The following is a 25,955-nucleotide window of genomic DNA, read 5'->3' as shown; positions in this document are numbered from 1 at the left end:
GCTTGTCATCTGGCTTCTGCAACTTTTAACATGAAAAATCCAATGAGGAGAAGAAAAGCAAAGCCAAAGAGTCCATCCCAAAATCCGACAAACAAGCCAAATGAACAAAAAGCATTGAATTCAATTCTTTCTGATTTTAGAAACTGCATTAAAGAAGGGGTGCACCGGTCCTGGAGATACTGCAATACCAGGTCAATGCGTGGAGTGGACAGAGCAAGCTCTTTTTCCATCTCCCTGTTCTAAAAATCCATTTAATATATGGTCCCCAGATAGGGGACGTATCAGATATTAAACTGATAAGAACAGATACTACACTTGATCTTAGCCAAAAGGCCGAGAAGCGATAACCAGAATTGGTTTCCGACTACGGTGCCACCCAAGGATTCTGAAAAGTCCATTTGTGGAGATGGCCACCTGGACTCCCGTTAAGAAGACATGCTGTCAACCTCTAGATCCCTCACATGCCTGCACTTTTCGGCTTGCTGCTGCTGCAATCCACGCGTTTTAGATCTGCATAACTCCACCTCTTTTAGCACAGTACCCTCAACCCCCGGCTGTTCCCACCCGCCTCAACACCGTTGGAAGGGAGGAGAACCAATTAAGGCGGGGGGGGGGGTGGAACGAGCAGCTGTCTACCCTTAGCAGGAGGGTTGCTGATTAATTACCTCTCCTGCTGCTGCTGCTGGCTGTCCAGCAGCAGACTGAAGGTGGCTGCTGCTGTGCGCAGGTATATAAAGGCTCAGAGCCTATTATGACACGCGCAGCCAGCGTTCCATTGCCACATTCCGTCTACTGCAGGCGGGATACCTGGATGGCTGAATGTCACTGAGAAGCTCACAGAGACCGCCATAAGCAACAGTTTAAAAGAATGCCACAGACTAATCAACCAAACTTTTTGGGTTGGTTTCTCTTTTACAGTCTGCAGGCATTAAATGAAAGAAGTCAGTGTTCCAGCAGAGGGAGACAATGTTTCAGAAAAGGCATTGTAGCAAACCAAAAAAGAAATTTTAAGCGCAGCAGAGTAACCAGCTCACATACCTGTTAGCTCAGGTGAGTTTAAAAGGCTGCTGTTGATAACAAGGGCATTTGCTAAATAGATGGTGTGTGTGCAACAATATACTGAAAGGTCAATTATATTGTGCAGCTTATCTCACCACCTGTAGTTATTTAGGTGAAAGCTCCAAAATGCTTGCCTAATATGTCTGTTTATCCAAAAGGAAGTATAGAGGGAGAGCTAGATAGATAGCATTGCATTACATTACATGGCAATGCAATGCACAGTTGCTGAAGTTGAACCAAAATGAGCTTGTCATCTGGCTTCTGCAACTTTTAACATGAAAAATCCAATGAGGAGAAGAAAAGCAAAGCCAAAGAGTCCATCCCAAAATCCGACAAACAAGCCAAATGAACAAAAAGCATTGAATTCAATTCTTTCTGATTTTAGAAACTGCATTAAAGAAGGGGTGCACCGGTCCTGGAGATACTGCAATACCAGGTCAATGCGTGGAGTGGACAGAGCAAGCTCTTTTTCCATCTCCCTGTTCTAAAAATCCATTTAATATATGGTCCCCAGATAGGGGACGTATCAGATATTAAACTGATAAGAACAGATACTACACTTGATCTTAGCCAAAAGGCCGAGAAGCGATAACCAGAATTGGTTTCCGACTACGGTGCCACCCAAGGATTCTGAAAAGTCCATTTGTGGAGATGGCCACCTGGACTCCCGTTAAGAAGACATGCTGTCAACCTCTAGATCCCTCACATGCCTGCACTTTTCGGCTTGCTGCTGCTGCAATCCACGCGTTTTAGATCTGCATAACTCCACCTCTTTTAGCACAGTACCCTCAACCCCCGGCTGTTCCCACCCGCCTCAACACCGTTGGAAGGGAGGAGAACCAATTAAGGCGGGGGGGGGGTGGAACGAGCAGCTGTCTACCCTTAGCAGGAGGGTTGCTGATTAATTACCTCTCCTGCTGCTGCTGCTGCTGCTGGCTGTCCAGCAGCAGACTGAAGGTGGCTGCTGCTGTGCGTAGGTATATAAAGGCTCAGAGCCTATTATGACACGCGCAGCCAGCGTTCCATTGCCACATTCCGTCTACTGCAGGCGGGATACCTGGATGGCTGAATGTCACTGAGAAGCTCACAGAGACCGCCATAAGCAACAGTTTAAAAGAATGCCACAGACTAATCAACCAAACTTTTTGGGTTGGTTTCTCTTTTATAGTCTGCAGGCATTAAATGAAAGAAGTCAGTGTTCCAGCAGAGGGAGACAACGTTTCAGAAAAGGCATTGTAGCAAACCAAAAAAGAAATTTTAAGCGCAGCAGAGTAACCAGCTCACATACCTGTTAGCTCAGGTGAGTTTAAAAGGCTGCTGTTGATAACAAGGGCATTTGCTAAATAGATGGTGTGTGTGCAACAATATACTGAAAGGTCAATTATATTGTGCAGCTTATCTCACCACCTGTAGTTATTTAGGTGAAAGCTCCAAAATGCTTGCCTAATATGTCTGTTTATCCAAAAGGAAGTATAGAGGGAGAGCTAGATAGATAGCATTGCATTACATTACATGGCAATGCAATGCACAGTTGCTGAAGTTGAACCAAAATGAGCTTGTCATCTGGCTTCTGCAACTTTTAACATGAAAAATCCAATGAGGAGAAGAAAAGCAAAGCCAAAGAGTCCATCCCAAAATCCGACAAACAAGCCAAATGAACAAAAAGCATTGAATTCAATTCTTTCTGATTTTAGAAACTGCATTAAAGAAGGGGTGCACCGGTCCTGGAGATACTGCAATACCAGGTCAATGCGTGGAGTGGACAGAGCAAGCTCTTTTTCCATCTCCCTGTTCTAAAAATCCATTTAATATATGGTCCCCAGATAGGGGACGTATCAGATATTAAACTGATAAGAACAGATACTACACTTGATCTTAGCCAAAAGGCCGAGAAGCGATAACCAGAATTGGTTTCCGACTACGGTGCCACCCAAGGATTCTGAAAAGTCCATTTGTGGAGATGGCCACCTGGACTCCCGTTAAGAAGACATGCTGTCAACCTCTAGATCCCTCACATGCCTGCACTTTTCGGCTTGCTGCTGCTGCAATCCACGCGTTTTAGATCTGCATAACTCCACCTCTTTTAGCACAGTACCCTCAACCCCCGGCTGTTCCCACCCGCCTCAACACCGTTGGAAGGGAGGAGAACCAATTAAGGCGGGGGGGGGGTGGAACGAGCAGCTGTCTACCCTTAGCAGGAGGGTTGCTGATTAATTACCTCTCCTGCTGCTGCTGCTGCTGCTGGCTGTCCAGCAGCAGACTGAAGGTGGCTGCTGCTGTGCGCAGGTATATAAAGGCTCAGAGCCTATTATGACACGCGCAGCCAGCGTTCCATTGCCACATTCCGTCTACTGCAGGCGGGATACCTGGATGGCTGAATGTCACTGAGAAGCTCACAGAGACCGCCATAAGCAACAGTTTAAAAGAATGCCACAGACTAATCAACCAAACTTTTTGGGTTGGTTTCTCTTTTATAGTCTGCAGGCATTAAATGAAAGAAGTCAGTGTTCCAGCAGAGGGAGACAACGTTTCAGAAAAGGCATTGTAGCAAACCAAAAAAGAAATTTTAAGCGCAGCAGAGTAACCAGCTCACATACCTGTTAGCTCAGGTGAGTTTAAAAGGCTGCTGTTGATAACAAGGGCATTTGCTAAATAGATGGTGTGTGTGCAACAATATACTGAAAGGTCAATTATATTGTGCAGCTTATCTCACCACCTGTAGTTATTTAGGTGAAAGCTCCAAAATGCTTGCCTAATATGTCTGCTTATCCAAAAGGAAGTATAGAGGGAGAGCTAGATAGATAGCATTGCATTACATTACATGGCAATGCAATGCACAGTTGCTGAAGTTGAACCAAAATGAGCTTGTCATCTGGCTTCTGCAACTTTTAACATGAAAAATCCAATGAGGAGAAGAAAAGCAAAGCCAAAGAGTCCATCCCAAAATCCGACAAACAAGCCAAATGAACAAAAAACATTGAATTCAATTCTTTCTGATTTTAGAAACTGCATTAAAGAAGGGGTGCACCGGTCCTGGAGATACTGCAATACCAGGTCAATGCGTGGAGTGGACAGAGCAAGCTCTTTTTCCATCTCCCTGTTCTAAAAATCCATTTAATATATGGTCCCCAGATAGGGGACGTATCAGATATTAAACTGATAAGAACAGATACTACACTTGATCTTAGCCAAAAGGCCGAGAAGCGATAACCAGAATTGGTTTCCGACTACGGTGCCACCCAAGGATTCTGAAAAGTCCATTTGTGGAGATGGCCACCTGGACTCCCGTTAAGAAGACATGCTGTCAACCTCTAGATCCCTCACATGCCTGCACTTTTCGGCTTGCTGCTGCTGCAATCCACGCGTTTTAGATCTGCATAACTCCACCTCTTTTAGCACAGTACCCTCAACCCCCGGCTGTTCCCACCCGCCTCAACACCGTTGGAAGGGAGGAGAACCAATTAAGGCGGGGGGGGGTGGAACGAGCAGCTGTCTACCCTTAGCAGGAGGGTTGCTGATTAATTACCTCTCCTGCTGCTGCTGCTGCTGCTGGCTGTCCAGCAGCAGACTGAAGGTGGCTGCTGCTGTGCGCAGGTATATAAAGGCTCAGAGCCTATTATGACACGCGCAGCCAGCGTTCCATTGCCACATTCCGTCTACTGCAGGCGGGATACCTGGATGGCTGAATGTCACTGAGAAGCTCACAGAGACCGCCATAAGCAACAGTTTAAAAGAATGCCACAGACTAATCAACCAAACTTTTTGGGTTGGTTTCTCTTTTATAGTCTGCAGGCATTAAATGAAAGAAGTCAGTGTTCCAGCAGAGGGAGACAACGTTTCAGAAAAGGCATTGTAGCAAACCAAAAAAGAAATTTTAAGCGCAGCAGAGTAACCAGCTCACATACCTGTTAGCTCAGGTGAGTTTAAAAGGCTGCTGTTGATAACAAGGGCATTTGCTAAATAGATGGTGTGTGTGCAACAATATACTGAAAGGTCAATTATATTGTGCAGCTTATCTCACCACCTGTAGTTATTTAGGTGAAAGCTCCAAAATGCTTGCCTAATATGTCTGTTTATCCAAAAGGAAGAATAGAGGGAGAGCTAGATAGATAGCATTGCATTACATTACATGGCAATGCAATGCACAGTTGCTGAAGTTGAACCAAAATGAGCTTGTCATCTGGCTTCTGCAACTTTTAACATGAAAAATCCAATGAGGAGAAGAAAAGCAAAGCCAAAGAGTCCATCCCAAAATCCGACAAACAAGCCAAATGAACAAAAAGCATTGAATTCAATTCTTTCTGATTTTAGAAACTGCATTAAAGAAGGGGTGCACCGGTCCTGGAGATACTGCAATACCAGGTCAATGCGTGGAGTGGACAGAGCAAGCTCTTTTTCCATCTCCCTGTTCTAAAAATCCATTTAATATATGGTCCCCAGATAGGGGACGTATCAGATATTAAACTGATAAGAACAGATACTACACTTGATCTTAGCCAAAAGGCCGAGAAGCGATAACCAGAATTGGTTTCCGACTACGGTGCCACCCAAGGATTCTGAAAAGTCCATTTGTGGAGATGGCCACCTGGACTCCCGTTAAGAAGACATGCTGTCAACCTCTAGATCCCTCACATGCCTGCACTTTTCGGCTTGCTGCTGCTGCAATCCACGCGTTTTAGATCTGCATAACTCCACCTCTTTTAGCACAGCACCCTCAACCCCCGGCTGTTCCCACCCGCCTCAACACCGTTGGAAGGGAGGAGAACCAATTAAGGCGGGGGGGGGGGTGGAACGAGCAGCTGTCTACCCTTAGCAGGAGGGTTGCTGATTAATTACCTCTCCTGCTGCTGCTGCTGCTGCTGGCTGTCCAGCAGCAGACTGAAGGTGGCTGCTGCTGTGCGCAGGTATATAAAGGCTCAGAGCCTATTATGACACGCGCAGCCAGCGTTCCATTGCCACATTCCGTCTACTGCAGGTGGGATACCTGGATGGCTGAATGTCACTGAGAAGCTCACAGAGACCGCCATAAGCAACAGTTTAAAAGAATGCCACAGACTAATCAACCAAACTTTTTGGGTTGGTTTCTCTTTTATAGTCTGCAGGCATTAAATGAAAGAAGTCAGTGTTCCAGCAGAGGGAGACAACGTTTCAGAAAAGGCATTGTAGCAAACCAAAAAAGAAATTTTAAGCGCAGCTGAGTAACCAGCTCACATACCTGTTAGCTCAGGTGAGTTTAAAAGGCTGCTGTTGATAACATAAAGGGCTCCCTCTGCTGGTCTGAGGTGGTAGGTGGAGGTGTATGAATGTAGTGAGGGCCTCTTGTGGAGAAGTCCATCCATGCACCCTTCTGGGTTCTGTGGCACCAATGCGCAGCAGGGCGTCATATTCCCCCCTAGTAAAACTCAGTACTCCTGGACTGAAGCATTTTTCAAAAACAGGTTAAAAAATAACATTTTTTCCCTTTATGGGAGGCACTTTTCTTGAACGTTGCAGCTAACATTATAATACAATAATTACATTTATAAATAACAATAAAGTTACAGCAAGTTCCGTAACTTGGTGTCCATTTCACCGATGAAGGAAAATGAGAGACCCGCCTGAAAACACTTGACGTAGGCCCTGGGCGTGGCTACAGGGCATAGGTGATCCAGGTGCTGGACCACGTCTTCCGCCACGCCAAACGAGCTTTTGTTCAGTGGTCACTTAAAAGGGCACTCCACAGAGTGCAACTATGTACAGGACAGTTTTTGGGCTGCTCACAGTCCTCAGCCTACAAGTCTCTTTTAATATACCCTTACGGGTAACTAAATGCACATATATTTGATTTCAGGTTATACAATAAACATTATGAAATACCCTACTGGGTAACTATTCACAGTGCAGGTATTTCTAACTTACTCCTTATACCTGACAGGGACCTGGCCTTTGGTTCTACGTGTTGATCTGCGTAGTACGGGAGTGTGGATGGTATCTGTGTCTGCACCGTCTGCTACTCTGTCAGTTCTACGTGTGGGTAGATTGTAAAACTGCCTTCACCTCTCTATGGGACTGGCAAGCATACCATTGGCTGGGCCTTCTTGCTCTGCTCCAGCCGGGGATCCTTCTTCTGGGGATTCTTCCTGTGCAGGCTCTTCTGGGGCACTTACAGGCTCTACTTGCTGTGGAGGGTCTTCTGGCTGTTGGTAAAAGTGGATCACAGGTATTATCACTGCTCCTCCTAGTTGGGGCCAATCTGCCGGGAAATCTCCTAATTCAGTATGTATTACTGCTTCTTTAGGCTCCTCCGGTACGATGAGAGGCACTTCTTCCTTGGGCTTTAGCAGACCTGGGCACAACTTCAGATGGTCTCTAGATACCGTTGCAGTCGTTCTTCCTCCGTCCTTGGTAATTAAACAGGTCTTCCTGTTATCAGATCTTGTATTTAACACAGTGTAGGGTTCGCTCTCCCACTGGTCATCAAGTTTGTGCTTTCTTCTTTTTCTCTTTAGCACAACTTCTCCAAGTGCTAAGGGTTCTGCTGGCGCACTCTTGTTGTACTGTGCTTCCTGCTTGTCTCTTACCCTATTCAGACTGTCTTCGACACAGGCTTGTACTCTCCTGTACAGTTCCTGTCACGTCGTGTCCCACTCCTCAGTGGACATATCTGCTTCGGGTTCTACTACACCAAGCTCCAGGTCCATGGGCAACTTTCCGGGTCTTGCTCGCATGAGATATGCTGGAGTACAATTGGTGGAACTCACAGGTATGTGGTTGTACAGATCTACCAGGTCAGGTAGCTTGTCTGGCCACTGGTTTCTTTCTTCTAGCGGTAAGGTCTTCAACAGGTCGATGACGATGTTATTCGTCTTTTCATATAACCCATTGATTTGGGGGTGGTACGGTGTAGTCCGGATCTTCTTACACCCGTACAGATGGCAGAACTCCTTGAACAATTCGGCTTCAAAGGCAGAGCCTTGATCTGTCAGCACCTGCTCCGGGTATCCATGGGGCCTGCAGAAGTACGCCTGAAACATCTTCGCCACAGTTTCTGCCATCAGATCCTTGAAGGGGGCGACCACCAGGAACCGGGAGTAGTGATCCACCATGGTCATGGCATAGGAATATCCTGACTTGCTGGGTGACAGCTTGACATGATCCAGGGCCACGATCTCCAAGGGTCGAGTTGTCTTGATGGGTTGCAGGGGTTCCTTCTGGCTGCTGTAGTCTTTTCTTCTGAGGCTACAGAGTCCACAATCCTGGCACCATCTCTCTATGGAACTGCGCATTCCAACCCAATAAAACCGACCTTTCAGCAGGGTTTCTAGCTTCTTCTAGCCAAAGTGCCCCGCTTGATCGTGGTAGGCCTCCACCACCATCTGGATGTCCGTCCTAGGCACTACGATCTGCCATACCATCTCATGGGTCCTCGGGTTGACATACCTTCGACACAGCTTCTCTCTATAGATGAACAGCCGGCTTCTCTCATTTCACAGTTGCTTGGCTTGTGGAGACTCGTCCTTCTCCAGGGAGGAACATTCCTGGGTTATCAGTTCTTTGATATGACTGACAACCGGGTCGCTGTCCTGGGTCTCCTTCCAACTGTGGTGAGGCAAAGGGTTTAACGTCTTGAGGCTCGTTGCTCGTGGACCATTACATTACGGTGGAAGGCAGGTAGCTCAATCTCCTTCAGGTCATCCACTTCTTCTTCCGTGTCCAACTGGTGAGGCATCCTGGACAGGGCATCGGCGTTGGCATTCTTGCGGCCTGCCCGGTACTTAATGATGAACTGGTAGTTTGACAGCCGAGCCATCCATCGTTGTTCCATGGCTCCTAACTTGGCTGTTTCCAGATGGGTCAAGGGGTTATTATCAGTGTAGGCAGTGAACTTACTGGAGGCTAGGTAGTGCTTGAACCGCTCGGTGATGGCCCAGACCAGGGCCAGGAACTCCAACTTGAAGCTGCTATAGTTCTCTGGGTTCCTCTCGGTCGGGCGGAGCTTCCTGCTTGCATAGGCGATCACCTTCTCTCCGCCATTCTGCTTCTGACTTAACACAGCTCCTAATCCCTCGTTGCTGGCATCAGTGTACAACAGGAACGGTTGGCTGTAGTCAGGGTAGGCCAGGATCTCTTTGCCAGTCAGGACCCCCTTCATCACCTCAAAGGACTCAGCTTGCTCCTTACCCCACTGGAATGGGGGTTTTCTGCCTCTCCCGGACTGTCCTACCAGGAGATCTTGCAAAGGCGCCGCTTTCTTGGTATAGTCCTTCACAAACCTCCGGTAATACCCGACTAGTACCAGGAACTGACGTACCTCCTTGAGGCTCTTTGGCTCCGGCCATTTCTGGATGGCAGTGACCTTCTCCGGGTCCGGTACTACTCCTTCTGGACTGACGATGTGCCCCAGGTACTGTACCTTTCACTTGAGAAGGTGGCACTTGGAGGGTTTCAGCTTCATCCCATACTGGGACAGCGACTCAAATACCTCCGCCAGGTGCTTCAAATGGTCTTCGTACATTTTGGAGTACACTATCACGTCATCCAGGTATAGCAGTACAGTCTCGAAGTTGTGGTGTCCCATGCAGCACTTCATCAGTCTCTGGAACGTTCCGGGGGCGTTGCAGAGTCAGAACGGCATACTGTTGAACTCGCAGAGTCCCATCGGGGTAATGAAGGCCGTCTTCTCCCGATCCTCCTCAGCAACAGCTACTTGCCAGTACCCACTAGTGAGGTCAAGGGTGGAGAAGTAATTTGCAGACTTTAATGCAGCCAGGGATTCCTCTATACGGGGCAAAGGGTATGCATCCTTGTGTGTTATGCGATTTACCTGTCTGTAATCTACACACATTCTCATGCTTCTGTCCTTTTTCCTGACGAGGACCAGGGGAGCTGCCCAGGGACTACAGCTATCCCTTACTACCCCTGCCTTCTTCATGTCGTGCAACATCTCCTTCGCCTTCTGGTAGTGTGCTGGTGCTATGGGCCTGTAACGTTCTTTGATGGGTGGATAGTCACCTATGGGTATAGGCTGTTGTACCCCTCTAATCCTCCCAAAGTCAAGTGGGTGTTTACTGAATACCTGCTCGTATTCCTGAACCACCCGGTGTACACCCTGCTTCTGATGGGCAGGAGTGGTGTCTGTCCCAACATGGAGCTGTTGACACCAATCTTCCACCTGGGTTCCCGGGTCATTATCCTCCACTACGTCTGGTGAGGCTAAGGACTCCGCCATGTGCATGGAGTTGTTATCTACTGTGTACAGTTTGGCAACAGTGGCATAGCGTGGTAATTAGAGATGAGCGTTGTTCTACTCGAACTGTTCGCCAATCTCAAATTCGAGCTGTTTTGGGCGGTGTTCGAGCCGTTCGGCGAACACGAACAATTTGAGAAAAATTCGGCTGTTCGAGGTTATGTTCGATAACTGTTCGTGCACCAAAATCATAACTGGATTTTTTCTCAGTAATGATGAAAATTAATGTTAATACGCAGTTTGAGTGCACAGCGGGGTGGGGGGAGGGGCAGGGTATGGATCTCTGCAGGAATAATGAAGATCTCCATTTTTTTTTCTCTTTCCCGCATTTGCAGTGGGGAGGTGCAGTCTGTCAGCCTATCAGCAGCGCACACACGGAGCAAACTGCTGTTTTTCACACAAGCAAGGGCATGTGTCATTGGCAGTGTATATCACATGTCCTTGCCCTATAAGACCAAGCCATTTTCCCCGTCGCCACCATTTTCTCACTGCTGCAGCTGCGTGTTAGACGGCACCGCTTTTGCTGTGTGCGCTATACCTTGTTAATTTCAAGCCAATTTTCGCACAAATCTACAGATAGCTTGGGAGTAGGGAATAGTTGTGATTGCAGTCCTTTTAAGGACTAGGTTACAGCATTTCCTACGACTTTTATCAGGCAGGTCTGTGCTCTTAAATAGATAGATTGTGGGAGTAAAGACTAATTGTAATTGCAGTCCTTTTCAGGACTAGGTTACATCAGTTCCTATCAGTTTTTGCCAGGCAGGTCTGTGCCAGTGCTGTGCAAGTTTTTTTCACAGCATTTGGCTGAATCTAGCAAAGCTAATCCTTTTTGGCCTATTGCAGTGTGTTAGTCAGTGGAGTAGCCTATCTGTGTTGCAAGATATACCACCTGTGTATAGAATACCAATTTTTTTACTGCACCTAGTGAAGTAAAATCTTTTGGGCATAGCATCATTCTATTAGTCCATCTATACTGACCTCCATCAGGTTGCAAATTGAATAAAAAATTTTTCTGCATCTAGCTCTGAAAAAATATTTGGGCTTCTAGCAGTGTGTGGGACTTGTTCTATTAGTCCATCTATACTGACCTCCATCAGGTTGCAAACTGAATATAATTTTTTTCTGCATCTAGCTCTGAAAAAATATTTGGCCTTCTAGCAGTGTGTGGGACTTTCTCTATTAATCCATCTATACTGACCTCCATCAGGTTGCAAATTAAAAATAATTTTTATCTGCATATAGATCTGAAAAAATATTTGGCCTTCTAGCAGTGTGTGGGACTTTCTCTATTAGTCCATCTATACTGACCTCCATCAGGTTGCAAATTAAAAATAATTTTTATCTGCATCTACCTCTGAAAAAATATTTGGCCTTCTAGCAGTGTGTGGGACTTTCTCTATTAGTCCATCTATACTGACCTCCATCAGGTTGCAAATTAAAAATAATTTTTATCTGCATCTAGCTCTGAAAAAATATTTGGCCTTCTAGCAGTGTGTGGGACTTTCTCTATTAGTCCATCTATACTGACCTCCATCAGGTTGCAAATTAAAAATAATTTTTATCTGCATCTACCTCTGAAAAAATATTTGGGCTTCTAGCTGTGTGTGGGACTTGTTCTATTAGTCCATCTATACTGACCTCCATCAGGTTGCAAACTGAATATAATTTTTTTCTGCATCTAGCTCTGAAAAAATATTTGGCCTTCTAGCAGTGTGTGGGACTTTCTCTATTAGTCCATCTATACTGACCTCCATCAGGTTGCAAATTAAAAATAATTTTTTTTCTGCATCTACCTCTGGAAAAATATTGGGCTTCTAGCTGTGTGTGGGACTTGTTCTATTAATCCATCTATACAGACCTCCATCAGGTTGCAAACTGAATATAATTTTTTTCTGCATCTACCTCTGAAAAAATATTTGGGCTTCTAGCTGTGTGTGGGACTTGTTCTATTAGTCCACCTATACTGACCTCCATCAGGTTGCAAATTCAAAATAATTTTTTGTCTGCATTTAGCTCTGAAAAAATATTTGGCCTTCTAGCAATGTGTGGGACTTTCTCTATTAGTCCATCTATACTGACCTCCATCAGGTTGCAAACTGAATATATTTTTTTTCTGCATCTACCTCTGAAAAAATATTTGGGCTTCTAGCTGTGTGTGGGACTTGTTCTATTAGTCCATCTATACTGACCTCCATCAGGTTACAAATCGAATATAATTTTTTTCTCCATCTAACCCAGCCAATAGTTTTGGCCTAATACCACAGTTTGGCCACTCAGCTCTGCTCGGTTCCCATCCATTGTTTTTTTGTGCAAACAACTCCAGAGTTGTGAATTAGTTAACCACCAAAATGAGTGGAAAAAGGCCTGCTGCTGGTGGAAAGGGGAATAGGCGTGTTGGGAAGGGGAAAAAAGGTTGTGTCCGTGGGGTAGGTGTTAAAGCAACAGTAACATCTGCAGAAGAAAGACCATCTTCCAGCCAAACTAAAATGTCTACTTCTTTTAGCGGACAATGTGATAAGATCCCTTTCTTACGGCCACGCCTATCGCTACAAATTCCAGATGAGGCACAAAAACAGCAGGTGCTTCAACGGATATCAAGTGCTCCTTTAAGTGGGCTCTCCTCCACATCAACTTCAACATCACAAATACTCCAGTCCTCAAAGGTGTCACCCCAATCGCACTTGATTCCTCACAGCTCCCAAATCTCCAGCTGCCCGTCTGAGTATGAGGTAGAACAGATGGTTGAGTCTGCAGAGCTGTTTACTCATACTATAGCCTGGGAATCAGAGGTTGACTCCAGCGCTTCTGTGAATCCAGACGAGGAAATGATCTGCACTGATGCCCAGAATCTTTATGAGTCGGATCCAGGACCAGACGCAGAAGGTTCTGACCATAATGTAGACCCTCATTCCCAAACTGTAACTCCTGTTGGTGGAGACAATGAGGAAGACGATGATGAGACTCAAATACCTGATTGGAGCGACAACTTTAGTTTTTTGTCAGGGCAGGAACAGGTTGGATCTGAGGACGACGGGTGTGATAACGCACAGGGTGATGATGATGAGGTTGGAGATCCCACTTACTGTCAACCCACAGTCAGCCAAGAGATGAGGTCAGCAGAGGAGGTGGAGGAAGATGCTAGTGACGATGAGGTCAGGTTGCGCCTTCCTGGACAGAGACGTAGTACTGGAAGCACGTCAACATCTGCATCCTCAAACACAACTCTGCCTCTCACCACAAGTTGTGGTGGCTCTTCAGGTCGCATGGGTGCTAAGCCTTGCATAGCCTGGGCATTTTTTCAGATCGATAAAGATGACCCAACTCGTGTTATCTGTAACATTTGTCAGCAAAAGCTAAGTAGAGGCCAAAAAATACATAGTTTGAGTACTTCATGCATGAACCGGCACATGGACATGAAGCATAAGTTGCAGTGGGAAGCTCAGTGTGCTACAATGCGGCCTAGCCGGCCGGGCCAACCACCGTCTGCCATATCTTGTGCATCCGCGGCCTCTTCATCCTCTGTGACTGGGGGGACAGCAGTCACACCTGTTTTGGGGCGCAGACCTGCCACCTCTTTACCCGCAACAGCCAGCGTGATTGGCAGGTCATCATTTTCTTTGGAGGTGGTAACACCAGCTGGTGTTGAGCGCTGTCCGACATCGATAGCACCACCTTTGGATCAAGGCAACCTAACATGTCCGCCTGCATCTTCCTCACAGACTGGCAGTTTGCCGGGGACACCCTTATCAACCCCGTCTAAGCACAATAGCCAGCCCTCGGTCCCTCAGATGTGGACAAGTAAAAGACCATTTCCTCCTAGCCATGAGAAAGCTAAGAGGTTGAATTTCACCATCTGCAAGCTCTTGGCTACAGAAATGCTGCCTTTCCGCCTGGTGGACACAGAGGATTTTCGAGACCTTATGTCCGTCGCAGTGCCCCAGTACCAGATGCCCAGTCGACACTACTTCTCAAAGAAAGGTGTGCCTGCGCTCCACCAGTATGTCGCACACAACATCACCGCTTCTTTGAGAAACTCTGTGTGTGACAGGGTGCATTTCACCACAGACACTTGGACGAGTAGGCATGGACAGGGGCGTTACATGTCGCTGACTGGGCACTGGGTAACTATGGTGACAGCAGGACAAGGGGCTGCTGTCCAAGTCTTGCCGTCCCCACGAGTTGTGCGTCAATCCTCTTTATGTCAAAGTTCCTCCACTGCTTCTGCCTCCTCAACCTCCTCTCGGTCTTCCACCTGCACCCAAAGCCTGTCTGGTCATGCCACAAGCTTTCTAACTGCGCAGAAGGGATCCTGCACACCTCCTTACTATGCTGGCAGTAGGGCTCAACGTCATCAGGCGGTTTTTACTTTGAAATGTCTGGGAAATGTGAGTCACACAGCTGAGGAGTTGTGGTCAGCTCTGGAGAACCAATTTCATGAATGGTTGTCTCCACTGGACCTGAAACCAGGGAAGGCCGTGTGCGACAATGCTGCAAACCTGGGTGCGGCCCTTCGCCGGGGCAATGTCACACACGTGCCTTGTATGGCTCACGTGTTGAACCTGGTTGTCCAGCAATTTTTAGCCCACTATCCCAGACTAGATGGCCTTCTGCAGAGGGCACGGTCGCTGTGTGCTCACTTCCGCCGTTCGCATCCCGCAGCTCAGCGACTTACATCTCTACAGAAGTCGTTGGGCCTGCCACTTCACCGGCTAAAATGCGATGTGCCTACCCGGTGGAATTCAACTCTGCACATGTTGCAGCGACTGTGGCAGCACCGACAAGCCCTGGTGCAATACGTTCTGACGTATAGCCTGGGCCAACGAGATCCAGAGGTGGGGCAAATCACGCTGGAGGAGTGGTCTCAGATCAGGGACCTATGCACCCTTCTGCACAGTTTTGAAATGGCGACGAAGATGTTTAGTGCTGACGATGCATGGAAGTAGAGGAGGAGGAGTTGTATGCGGAAGGGCTAACATCTGCAAGGTCCAGACGGTCGGCAGCACCAAGGCGGCAGGCATGTGAGGGTGGGGGTGGGGGAGATGGTTTTACCAGGGCGCATGGTAGCAGCCAAACTAGTGAGGAAGGTGCAGGAGCCCAGGAAGAAGTGGAGGACGAACTGATGGAAGACTCATCAGATGAGGGAGACCTTGATCACATTTCTGTTGTGCGAGGTTGGGGGGAGAGGACAGAGGAAGGAAGCATGATTGTTACCTCGCCACCAACACAACAGGGACTTGGTGCTCCTGGATGCGCAACACACATGAGTGCCTTCTTGCTGCACTACCTGCAACATGACCCTCGAATTGTGAGAATTAGAAATAATCCTGACTACTGGGTTGCCACACTGTTAGATCCCCGGTACAAAAGTAAATTTGCAGAAATTATTCCTGCCATAGAAAGGGATGCACGCATGCAGGAGTATCAGCAGAGACTGTTGCAGAATCTTACATGTGCTTTTCCACAAAACACCAGTGGTGCATGTAGTGAATCTCACAGTTCCAACTTGCCAACCGTGGGACCATCAAGTGTTCAGCACTCAAACCGTAACAGAACCACAGTATCTGCTGGTAACATCAATTTTGCGGAATCATTTCACCACTTTTTTAGCCCATCCTTTGCAAGGCCACAGGAGACAAGAAGTCTGACACATAGTCAACGCCTAGAGACGATGGTACAGGAGTATCTCCAAGTAAACATTAAAGCCATGACTGTGTCACTGGACCCTTGCTCTTTTTGGGCTTCCAATCTGGATAAATGGCCGGAGCTAGCCACTTACGCCTTGGAGATCTTGTCATGCCCCGCAGCCAGCGTTCTGTCTGAACGTGTGTTCAGCGCTGCTGGTGGTGTGCTGACAGATAAGCGCACGCGGCTCTCCACCGATAATGTAGACAGACTCACGTTCATAAAGATGAACAAATCATGGATCCGAAACGACTTTTCTACCCCTGTGTCATCCTGGGGAGAGTAAAAGCTTGATGATTGGTTAAAATCACCCTAACAACCATTTTAAGCTTTCAAATTACTAATCATGTTTATCTGTATCTTGGCTGGAAAATAATTTGGGCTTTGTAGCAGTGTGCAGCACTGATCCTATTAGGCCATCTATACTAAGCTCCACCAGATTTAAAATTAATAATAATTTTTAGCTGCATCTAGCCCGGAAAATAATTTTGGGGCTCCGAGATGCGCAAGACACATAAGTGCCTTCTTGCTGCACTACCTGCAACATGACCCTCATATTGTCAGAATTCGAAGTAATCATGGCTACTGGGTTGCCACACTCTTAGATCCCCCAAACTTTTCGATCAACCTTTTCATTTTAATAAAGACCAAAAAAATGGTCATTTTTGAAATTATAAGCATTAGCAGGTTATTAGAAACTGAAATCAAACAGTTTTCAACTCAAAACTTTATTCTAGGTGATGTTACATTTTCACATAGGACCCCTTGTTCGAAAGGAGCTTCTGAACTCTCTCGTCCATTGAATTTATCAGGTTTTGGATGGTTTCTGCTTCAATTGTTTTGCATGAGGACAGAATACCCTCCCAGAGGTGTTGCTTAGATGTGAACTGCCTCCCGCCATCATAGACACTCCTTTTGATGATGCTCCAGAGGTTCTGAATGGGGTAGAGGTCAGGGGAGCATGGAGGTCACACCATAAGTTTGTCCCCTTTTATGCCCATATCAGCCAGAGATGCAGATGTTTTATGTGCAGCATGAGATGGTGCATTATCATGCAAAAAAATGATCTTGCTGTGAAATACACGGTTCTTCTTCTTGAACCATGGCAGGAAGTGCTGTTTGAGAAAATCCACATACATTATGGAGTTCATCTTTAGCGCCTTCAGGGATCCTAAAGGGGCCGACAATCTCTCTCCCCATGATTCCAGCCCAAAACATTACTCCACCTCCTCCTTGTTGGTGCTGTAGCCGTGTTTGCGTGGGGTGTCCATCAACCAGCCATCCTCCACTCCATCCATCTGGACCATCGAGCGCTGCACGGCACTCATCCGTGAACAAAACAGTTTTGAAATCAGTCTTCATGTAATGTTTAGCCCACTGGAGCCGTTTCTGCTTGTGTGAAGTGGATAGAGGATATCGACAGGATGGCGTATGCACAGCTGCAAACCTCTGAAGGACCCTGCATCTTGTTGTTCGGGGGACGTTGGAGGCACCAGCAGCTTCAAAAACTTGTCTGCTGCTATGACAAGGCTTTTTTGCCGCTGCTCTTTTAACCTGACGTAATTGCCTGTAGGAAAGAGTCCTCAATTTGCCCTTATCAGCACGCACACGTGTGTACTGTGAATCAGCTACATACTTCTTGATTGCCAAGACACTTCATCCTGATCATCGCACAATGTTGATTGTAGTCATGCCTTGACCTAAACACTCCACAATTTGTTGCTTCTCAGCAGCCGACACATCCTTTTTCTTTCCCATTTTGGCAGAAAATGTAGGCTGCTTAATAATGTGAGACAGCCTTCTTAAGTAGTCTTGCCTTTCATTGGACACACCTGCCAAACTAAGTAGCACAGGTGTCTGCAATTGCTTACAGTGATATAAAGAGCCCTGACACACATCACCATCAATGAGTTTAACTGACAAACAAACAAATTCTTCCCTTATCACTCCTAAACACTTTTTGCATAATAATTTGGAACACAGTGTACATGTGCTTTTCCACAAAACACCAGTGGTTCACGTAGTGAATCTTACAGTTCTAACTTGCCAACCGTGGTCTGTATGGAGTTGTTCAATAAAGGGCCCAAAATTAAGATAACATAGATGGGAGAGGTCTCTATGAATAGGAATTCCTAAGTATTTGATACCCTGTGAGGGCCAGGCAAAGGGAAAGTTGGACTGGATGGAATCCTATATGGATTTGGGGAGGGAGACATCGAGGGCCTCAGTCTTCGCTGCATTGATTTTAAAATTTGACCATGTAACAAAGTGATCTATTTCAGCCATAACAGCATGGATGGATATATGTGATTGAGTGATATATACTAGGACATCATCAGCAAATAGAGAGCACTTGTACTCGGTGCCTCCCACCTCAATCCACCTAATATTGGGGTTATGGCGAATTGATGAGAGCAGGTGCTCCGTCACTAGGATGTATAAGAGAGGGGACAGAGGACATCCCTGTCTTGTCCCATTGGTGATTGTGAAATGTGATGAAAATGTTCTGATGCACCCCCTGGGCCTTGGGACACCCGGAGCCGGACCCTTTTTGGTGGATGCTGGTGGTTGTAGTCTTCGTGGCGGCGACCCGGTTCTGTGGCTCAGGGTGGTCAAACCAGTGGCGGAACTATTTATGTGGTTTTGATGTTTAAATGTCCGACTACGCCACCCGTGGATTGCGGTCAGAGTGAACCGCCGCTGCAGGGCAGACCGCTGAGGCTGGTGTTGTGGGTGCAGCAGAGCGTAGCATAGCTCCCCACGGGAGGAGTATAGCCTCAGGGCAGTGTATGCGGAGGATGGGGGTGATGGTGCAGGGCAGCAGCAGTAACGACACAGAGTCAGTGATGCAGTCCAGGGCCTTTACTCACAGTTCTTATTATCCAGACCACGTCTGCAGGTAACGGCTGCCCACGTCGTACTGTGCTCACCAGGTGAGGGGCTCAGACAACTCCCATATAACTTTGGAGCGCTTCACAGGACCCCCTTTGTGTGTCCTTTGTCTGGCCTTTCTTACCAACCCTTCTGTCTGGCTGCCTCGGGCCTCCTCTTGGTAAACTTGGAGCCAGTTTCCCTGACCCTATGTGGTGCCTTCCTAGCGGGTGTAGCGAGGGGCTGCGCCACATAAAATGTCAGAGCCTCCGGTTTCTAGCTGAGGGTCGTTTCCTGCCTCCACTAGTTTCGGGGACCGGTCTCCCCCTTTGGCCTGACCCCTCCACGCAGGTGGATTCGGGCGTGCGGTGGCGACTCGCCCGTCCACACCCCTGGGATCCCTTCATTCCTCGTTCCTGGAGCCTTCTCCGCTCCTCTTCCTTCCTTCTCCCTCTTCCAGGCCTGGGCCTCTGTTACTAGGCCCGCCTCCGGAGCAGAGCTCATGCAGAGCCCCTGCTCCCTGCCACTTCTGCTCAGACTTCTCTGCACTGAACTAAGATGGTGCCCACCTTTTATACTCCCTTCTCAATGCACCCAGGAACTGCTTCCTCCCTGCTCCTGCACTACAGGGTTCCCCTTCCTCAGTGTTCCCTCCCCCTACTCCAGCCAGGGACAGGGACTGTCGTGCCCATCTCAGAGGCATATTGGTCGCCCTGCCCCACGGCAATGTGGTGTAATGCATGCAGATGTCGGGTCCTGATCCACACTCCATCCTTACCTGAGAGTGAGATATCACACCTCTGGGTGAGGTGCAATACCTCTGTAGCAACCGAGCCCTCAGGGTGCTACAGTTCCATTTATCTTCAGCCTAAGTGACGTATTGTGATACAGGGCCGTGATTTTGGCTATAAAAGGGTCCCCTAGACCCCTACCCCAAGCTTTTTAAGAGAATCATATATGGCGTGCCAGGAGACTCTATGGAATGCTTTCTCAGCATCCAACGAGAGTATCTAATTACAAATTTTTAACTGCATCTAGCCCAGGAAATACTTTGTGCCTAGTAGCAGTGTCTGCTAGTCAGCGGATTATCCCGGCTGTTAAGCAAGCTACACCACCTGTAGTTTGGACACTTAATTTTTTCAAAGGAAATGCTTCGGGACCACGGGATACTCAGTGAAGAGCATCAGGAGGCACCCCAAGGCATAGGGGCTGGGACTGGCAGTAGGATGCCTTGCGGTGGACAGCCGAGCTCGATCCTTATAAAAGCTTTTTAACTGCAGCAGCTTTAGTGGACGCTACTGGAGCTGGAATTACGCGGCTGCTGGCATGAGACTTGCCCTCCAATAGATCCTTGTAAATGGATTTAAAGTGTATTCATTCAAATTAGAGAGACAATTTAAATTAAAAAGCTTAGAGCTGCCTCCACCACAGGGGGACTCGCTCGACCCACCAGCGGACAGGCACCAGTATTGGGAGAGGGGGGCTGGTCGTCAGGGTTCACCGCGGCTCTGGCACAAACCCGGCGACACGGAGGTGGCACGGGCAGGAGCGGACTGAACGTGTCGGCTTCTCACTTTTTGGATTTTAGAAGGGCATGACACATATATTTGTGTCTCCCCCTCCTTTTACTCCTCCACCTCTTTTCTTTTCGCATGACTATATGTACTTGTCACTTTTCCATGTGTTAGTTGTGTCTTCTGAGCAGTTTGTCAGCTTTTGGACACCTTTGAAGGTGTTTTCTATGTGTTTCTATGTGTTTTTGTTTGCCTGCCATTGGTTTTAACGGTGTTCGAAGGTGTTCGACGAACAGTTCGACGAACAGTTCGGTGAACACACGGGTGTTCGACGAACCGAACCGAACTCGAACACTACGGGGGTGGCTCAACACTAGTGGTAATCTAATCTCGTCCTCCCCATAGTTTAGGAGACGTACGGGCACCCTCCCATTGCGTACATCCACTACCCCTCTGGCAGTTAAGAGTGTAGGTCTATGCTCCGAGCTAAGGGGCTCTACTACTGCCTGGTAGCTCCATCCTTTGAGACCTATTGCTGCTCTACACCAAATCAGCATTTCACTCATTGGGGGAATCACAATGGGTATCGGGTCTGTCACCCGTACATTACCAATTTCACCACCTGATAGCTTTACCTGTGGCTGGTACATAAGGGCTCGGATCTCTTTCTGGAGCACCCTCCTCTGCCCTGGTCTGACGGTGTCAGCCATCTGTTGGAGCAAGAACAACACTTCTCCCAAACAGTTACTAACAATATTTGTGCCAAGTACCATATACAAGTCTTTGTCATCAGGATTAGTCTCTACTACAATTAGTCCCTGGTCCTTCAGTTCCACTCTTCCCACCTTTACTGCCACATCCTTAACCCCGACTAGGTTAAGGGGGAGGCCATTAGAGGCATACATGGAAAGGTTTGGGTCTGGCGAGTGAAGTTCGTCTATGGACCAGAACCTTTTGTAGAGGACATCAGGCATGATGGTTACCTGAGATCCTGTGTCCAGCAGGGCAGGTGTCGCGATGCCATCCAGCACAATGGACAGGAAAGGTCTTCCTCCCACGAACCGGCGGTACCCGTTTGATGGGCCTGCTTGATTTACTCTAGGGTGTCGGCCCTCGGCCCCAGGGTTTGCTCGTTTAAAGGACATTTCCGCGTGGTGTTGCCTGCTTTATGGCAGCAGTAGCAGATGAAGTCCTCTGGAGGGCGCCGTTAGTCATGGGTCCTCCCACGGGGTGGCGTTGTCCTCCTTTTTCTTCTCATCCAGGGGACATCCTCAGGGCTATCGGCTAGCAGGATCCTTCCTTCCAGCTCAGGCTCCATCTGTAGCTGCAGGGCGCTCATGACAATGGCCAGGGTTTTACTTAATTGGGGCACTTCAGAGCGTAGGCTGTCCAGCTCGCTAGGGGGCACTGTTTGCATCCTTGTTTCAGCCGTCAATGGAGGAGCAGCGGGTGCTGCGGGCACAGGGGTGGCGCCACCCTGGTAACGCTGGATAGCAGTATCTGTTGTTTCCAGGGGCTGCAGGCCCTTTATAGCCATGTCCTTCAGGGTGTCAAAAGTGGCATCTGGATGGTCTAAGGCCCACCACCGTACAGTTCTGCTCTCTTCCTGGGACTTCAGCCCCCGGATGAATTGTTCTGTCAGCATTTTATTTTCCTCATGGATGCTGGCTGGACTAACCTGTTTGAGGGCCCGCAGGGCCTCCTGTAAACGCCAGGCATAGTCCCGGATACTGTCCTCAGGTTTCTGGACACATTGGTAGAACCTCATCCGGAGATCTGTCTCAGTGCGGTTTTCAAACGCTGGTTGCAGTCTTTTAAAGATGATGGACACTGATTCTTGGTCTGCGGCTGGCCAGGTTTAAACTTCTCGCTCAGCCTGTGCGGCGCCGGGCGCAGATTGGGCATCAAGAGCGTTAATCGGTGCTCCGGAGGCTTGCTGGTCATCGGCCATTGTTGCGCCCCCCTAGTGAACCGGAGCCTACCTTCTTCAACAGGTAGGCCGCAGCTCCGCGGGCGACTGTCTTCTTTCAGGACCTTGCGTCGCTCGCGTCTGACGTCAGAGCGTCCTCTGGCTTCTTCCACGACCTGACGCTTCCTGGTTCGACATCAAGGGCGGGGCGTGTCCTAGGCTTTGCGTGCTTCCAGCGGTTACGCCCCTCTTCTTCCAGCGCGCCAACAGGAAAAATGGCGGATATGGCGGGAAAACCTCAGGAATGGTGGGAAAACTTCACCACAGTAAGGGTTACAGTCTCTTAAGGAGCACAGTACCTGGTGGCAATGGCCACGCAATCCTGTTCGTGACGCCAGAAAGCTGACGCGCCCCCGAGGGCCGTGGGGTACTCGGCAGCCGGGCCTCTGGTTGCCGGGGGGTATCACGGTGGCTGGCCCGGTCCGTAACCCAGGGCGGTCAGTGAAAAGGGAAACTTCTATTAAGTGGGGATTTTGGGGTTATTCGTGACTCCACCTGTGGAACTCGGCTATGAGATGCCACCGCTGCGGAGCAGTCCTCTTAGGCAGATGGTAGGGCAGCTTGTGATGGAATGGCACCCTACAGGTGGAGAGGGCCTCAGGGCAGCATGGGGGGAATACTGGATGGTGGTGCAGGGGAGAGATGGCAGAACGGTCCCGGAGGAAGGATGGACACTCACACAGGGGTAAGCTTCAGTACCTTTACTGGTGATGCTGCAGGCATGGTCCAGGGTACTCCAGGTGAAGGGCGCACTTCTGGACTCTCCCCAGTGAGCGGGTATAGGGCCTCCTGATCCGTTGCTCTATTCTCTAAGCTTCTGGCCTGCCTGGAGCTGGGCCTAGCTTGGATACTGTCTCTCTCTGCACCTGCTGACCAGGTGGTAGGGCCTTCTCTTTGGAGATCACTCTCCCTGGATGCTGGGACCTCTGTGACTCCTAGCCCTGGTACTGCAATCAGCATTAGGTGTACCTGGGATCTGTAGTTCTCCAGGGGTTCCGGTGGTTCCTACTGGGTATAAGGAATCCTTGCAGACGCAGACCCGTGTCCGGTATTTATATATCGGGGTGAGCTTACTATGCTCCTCTGCCCCCTAAGTTCCACTCTCTTTTTCTCCTCGCCGTCGACCACACTCGGGGCCCTCACTACTTGACAGCTGGCGTGCTGTGTCTTCACCACTCTCTGAGCGTCGGCACGCTCTCTGCTCACTCAGAGCTGTGTTCCTCTCTGAACACTCACTAAACACTAACTAAGAATGTACTCTCTGTAAACTGAACACTAACACAGCTGCCTAGCTCCACCTTCCCTATATATATGTCCTTAACGGGCTCCCTCTGCTGGTCTGAGGTGGTAGGTGGAGGTGTGTGAATGTAGTGAGGGCCTCTTGTGGAGAAGTCCATCCATGCACCCTTCTGGGTTCTGTTGCACCAATGCGCAGCAGGGGCGCCACATTCCCCCCTAGTAAAACTCAGTACTCCTGGACTGAAGCAATTTTCAAAACAGGTTAACAATAACTCTTCCCTTTATAAGAGGCACATCTCTTGAACGTTACAGGTGTAAAAACATAATAAATATATACAAATATAGAGCATCCTCAGAGTCTTACAAGATAATTGCTTCCATCTCACCGGCGAAAGAACATGAGGCACATGAGGGATCCGCTTGAAAACACTCAATGTAGGCCCTGGGCGTGGCTACAGGGCATAGGTGATCCAGGTGCCGGACCACGTCTTCGGTCACGTCAAACGGGTTTTTGTTTCATGGTCAACTAAGGGGTACTCCAGGGAGTGCAACTACATACGTAAGAGTTTTTGGGCTGCTCACAGTCCTCAGCCACTGAGTCCTTTATATATACACCCTTACGGGTAACTAATGTTCATATAAATTGTCCATTGTAAGGCAAAACACATCAATAATTAAATATATGAAAATCACATAAGAATAACATACCCCAGGGGCAACTATTTATACTATAGGTATCTCTACTTATTCACTAGACCTGACAGGGGCCTGGCCTTTGGTGCTACGTGTTGATCTGCGTAGTACGGGAGTGTGGATGGTATCTGTGTCTGCACCGTCTGCTACCCTGTCAGTTCTACGTGTGGGTAGACTGTAAAACTGCCGTAACCTCTCCATGGGGCTGGCAAGCATACCATTGGCTAGGCCTTCTTGCTCTGCTTCAGCCGGGGATCCTTCTTCTGGGGATTATTCCTGAGCAGGCTCTTCTGGGGCACTTACAGGTTCTACTTGCTGTGGAGGGTCTTCTGGCTGTTGGTAAAAGTGGATCACAGGTATTATCACTGCTCCTCCTAGTTGGGGCCAATCTGCCGGGAAATCTCCTAATTCAGTGTGGAGTACTTCTTCTTTAGGCTCCTCCGGTACGGTGAGAGGCACTTCCTCCTGGGGCTTTAGCAGACCTGGTGTTAGAACTCTCCTGTTAGTTTTTTTCTAGTTTGCTGGTCACATGACCTTTTTTGCCTATTTAATCCGGCTCCGCCCTCCTGGCCTTGCTGGACTTCATTGTAATTTCTACTCTTGAGCTAGCTTGGTGCTCTGTTACCTTTCTCAGTCAGTTTTGCTAGGTCTTCGGACCTCTATGTTCTATGTTGTTTGTTTGTCTTATTTCTGCTACAATTTCTGCTAGGAGGTGTCCATCTTTCTCCCAGTCCCTAGTTCTTGTAGGGATCCCTTCCTCACATCTATAGGTCTACGTTCAGACTAGCCGAGGACTTTAGCGGGTCTGATCGCAGGATAAGGTTCCCCGTTACATCGTAGGGATCCAGCTTAGTTCTATTGTAGGGACAGATCTCCTGTCTTTCCTTAGTGCTTGTAGCAGATCATAACAGTAAGTCCAGCCCAAAAATTTCTCTAAGGAAAGACCTCCAGTTTCCATCTTGGTCTCGGTTCAGGATTTGGCTCAACGCTTGCAGGGACTCTCTCTGGAGGTGGCTAAGCTCCAACAACACGTGAGTAGCTGTTCTGGAGCACATTTTGTAGAGCCAAAGGTACGTCTGCCTGATCTATTTTTTGGTGAACAACAAGATTTTTTTTCCTTTAAAAATGCTTGTTTATTGTATTTTCGTTTAAGACATGGATCCTCTGGTGATGAATCACAGCGCATAGGGTTCATAATGTCACTTTTGCGCAAAGAACCTCAGGGATGGGCCTTTTCTCTCCAACCTAGTGATCCGTGCTTTAGATCAGTGGATAGTTTTTTTTCTGCTTTGGGGTTGTTGTATGATGATCCTGATCGTGTCTCATCTGCTGAGTCTGAATTAAGACGTTTGAGGCAGGGATCAGGTAATATGGAAAATTATTGTACTCACTTCCCTCGGTGGTCTGCTCAGGTAGGGTGGAACGATTCAGCTTTGAAAAGTTTGTTTCTTGCGGGGCTAGGTGAAAGGGTTAAGGATCTGCTGATTGCTTATCCTTCACCTGGAAACTTGCAGGAGGCAATGCAATTAGCTATACGGGTGGACAGGAGACTACGTGCAAGGGTTAATGAGAGTAAATCCTCTGCCATGTCAGCTCCGAGTCTTGTGAGGGTCTGTACTGACATTGGAGAGCCGATGGAGATTGGGGCGATGTCACCCCGCTCTCAGGAAAAAGACTGTAGATTTTCTGAAGGTTTGTGCTT

General features: G+C 48.2%; 5 non-coding genes across 5 annotated transcripts; all 5 read right to left on the bottom strand.

The window, feature by feature from the left end:
• Positions 1-154: 154 nt before the first annotated feature.
• LOC141157960 (U2 spliceosomal RNA) lies at positions 155-345 on the bottom strand. Its single transcript, XR_012247998.1, has one exon. It is a non-coding gene; the product is annotated as a U2 spliceosomal RNA (small nuclear RNA).
• Positions 346-1,458: 1,113 nt separating this feature from the next.
• Positions 1,459-1,649, bottom strand: LOC141157948 (U2 spliceosomal RNA). Its single transcript, XR_012247986.1, has one exon. It is a non-coding gene; the product is annotated as a U2 spliceosomal RNA (small nuclear RNA).
• Positions 1,650-2,767: 1,118 nt separating this feature from the next.
• On the bottom strand, positions 2,768-2,958 carry LOC141157937 (U2 spliceosomal RNA). Its single transcript, XR_012247975.1, has one exon. It is a non-coding gene; the product is annotated as a U2 spliceosomal RNA (small nuclear RNA).
• A 1,118-nt stretch (positions 2,959-4,076) lies between these two features.
• Positions 4,077-4,267, bottom strand: LOC141157926 (U2 spliceosomal RNA). Its single transcript, XR_012247964.1, has one exon. It is a non-coding gene; the product is annotated as a U2 spliceosomal RNA (small nuclear RNA).
• A 1,117-nt stretch (positions 4,268-5,384) lies between these two features.
• On the bottom strand, positions 5,385-5,575 carry LOC141157915 (U2 spliceosomal RNA). Its single transcript, XR_012247953.1, has one exon. It is a non-coding gene; the product is annotated as a U2 spliceosomal RNA (small nuclear RNA).
• Positions 5,576-25,955: the final 20,380 nt, after the last annotated feature.

The sequence above is a fragment of the Phyllobates terribilis genome, unplaced genomic scaffold (assembly GCF_046119375.1).
Source record: "Phyllobates terribilis strain yellow unplaced genomic scaffold, ASM4611937v1 Scaffold_8__6_contigs__length_399053987, whole genome shotgun sequence".
Taxonomy (NCBI): domain Eukaryota; kingdom Metazoa; phylum Chordata; class Amphibia; order Anura; family Dendrobatidae; genus Phyllobates; species Phyllobates terribilis.
The sequence above is the reverse complement of the archived record's forward strand: the minus strand, read 5'-3'. Positions and strand labels throughout refer to the sequence as shown.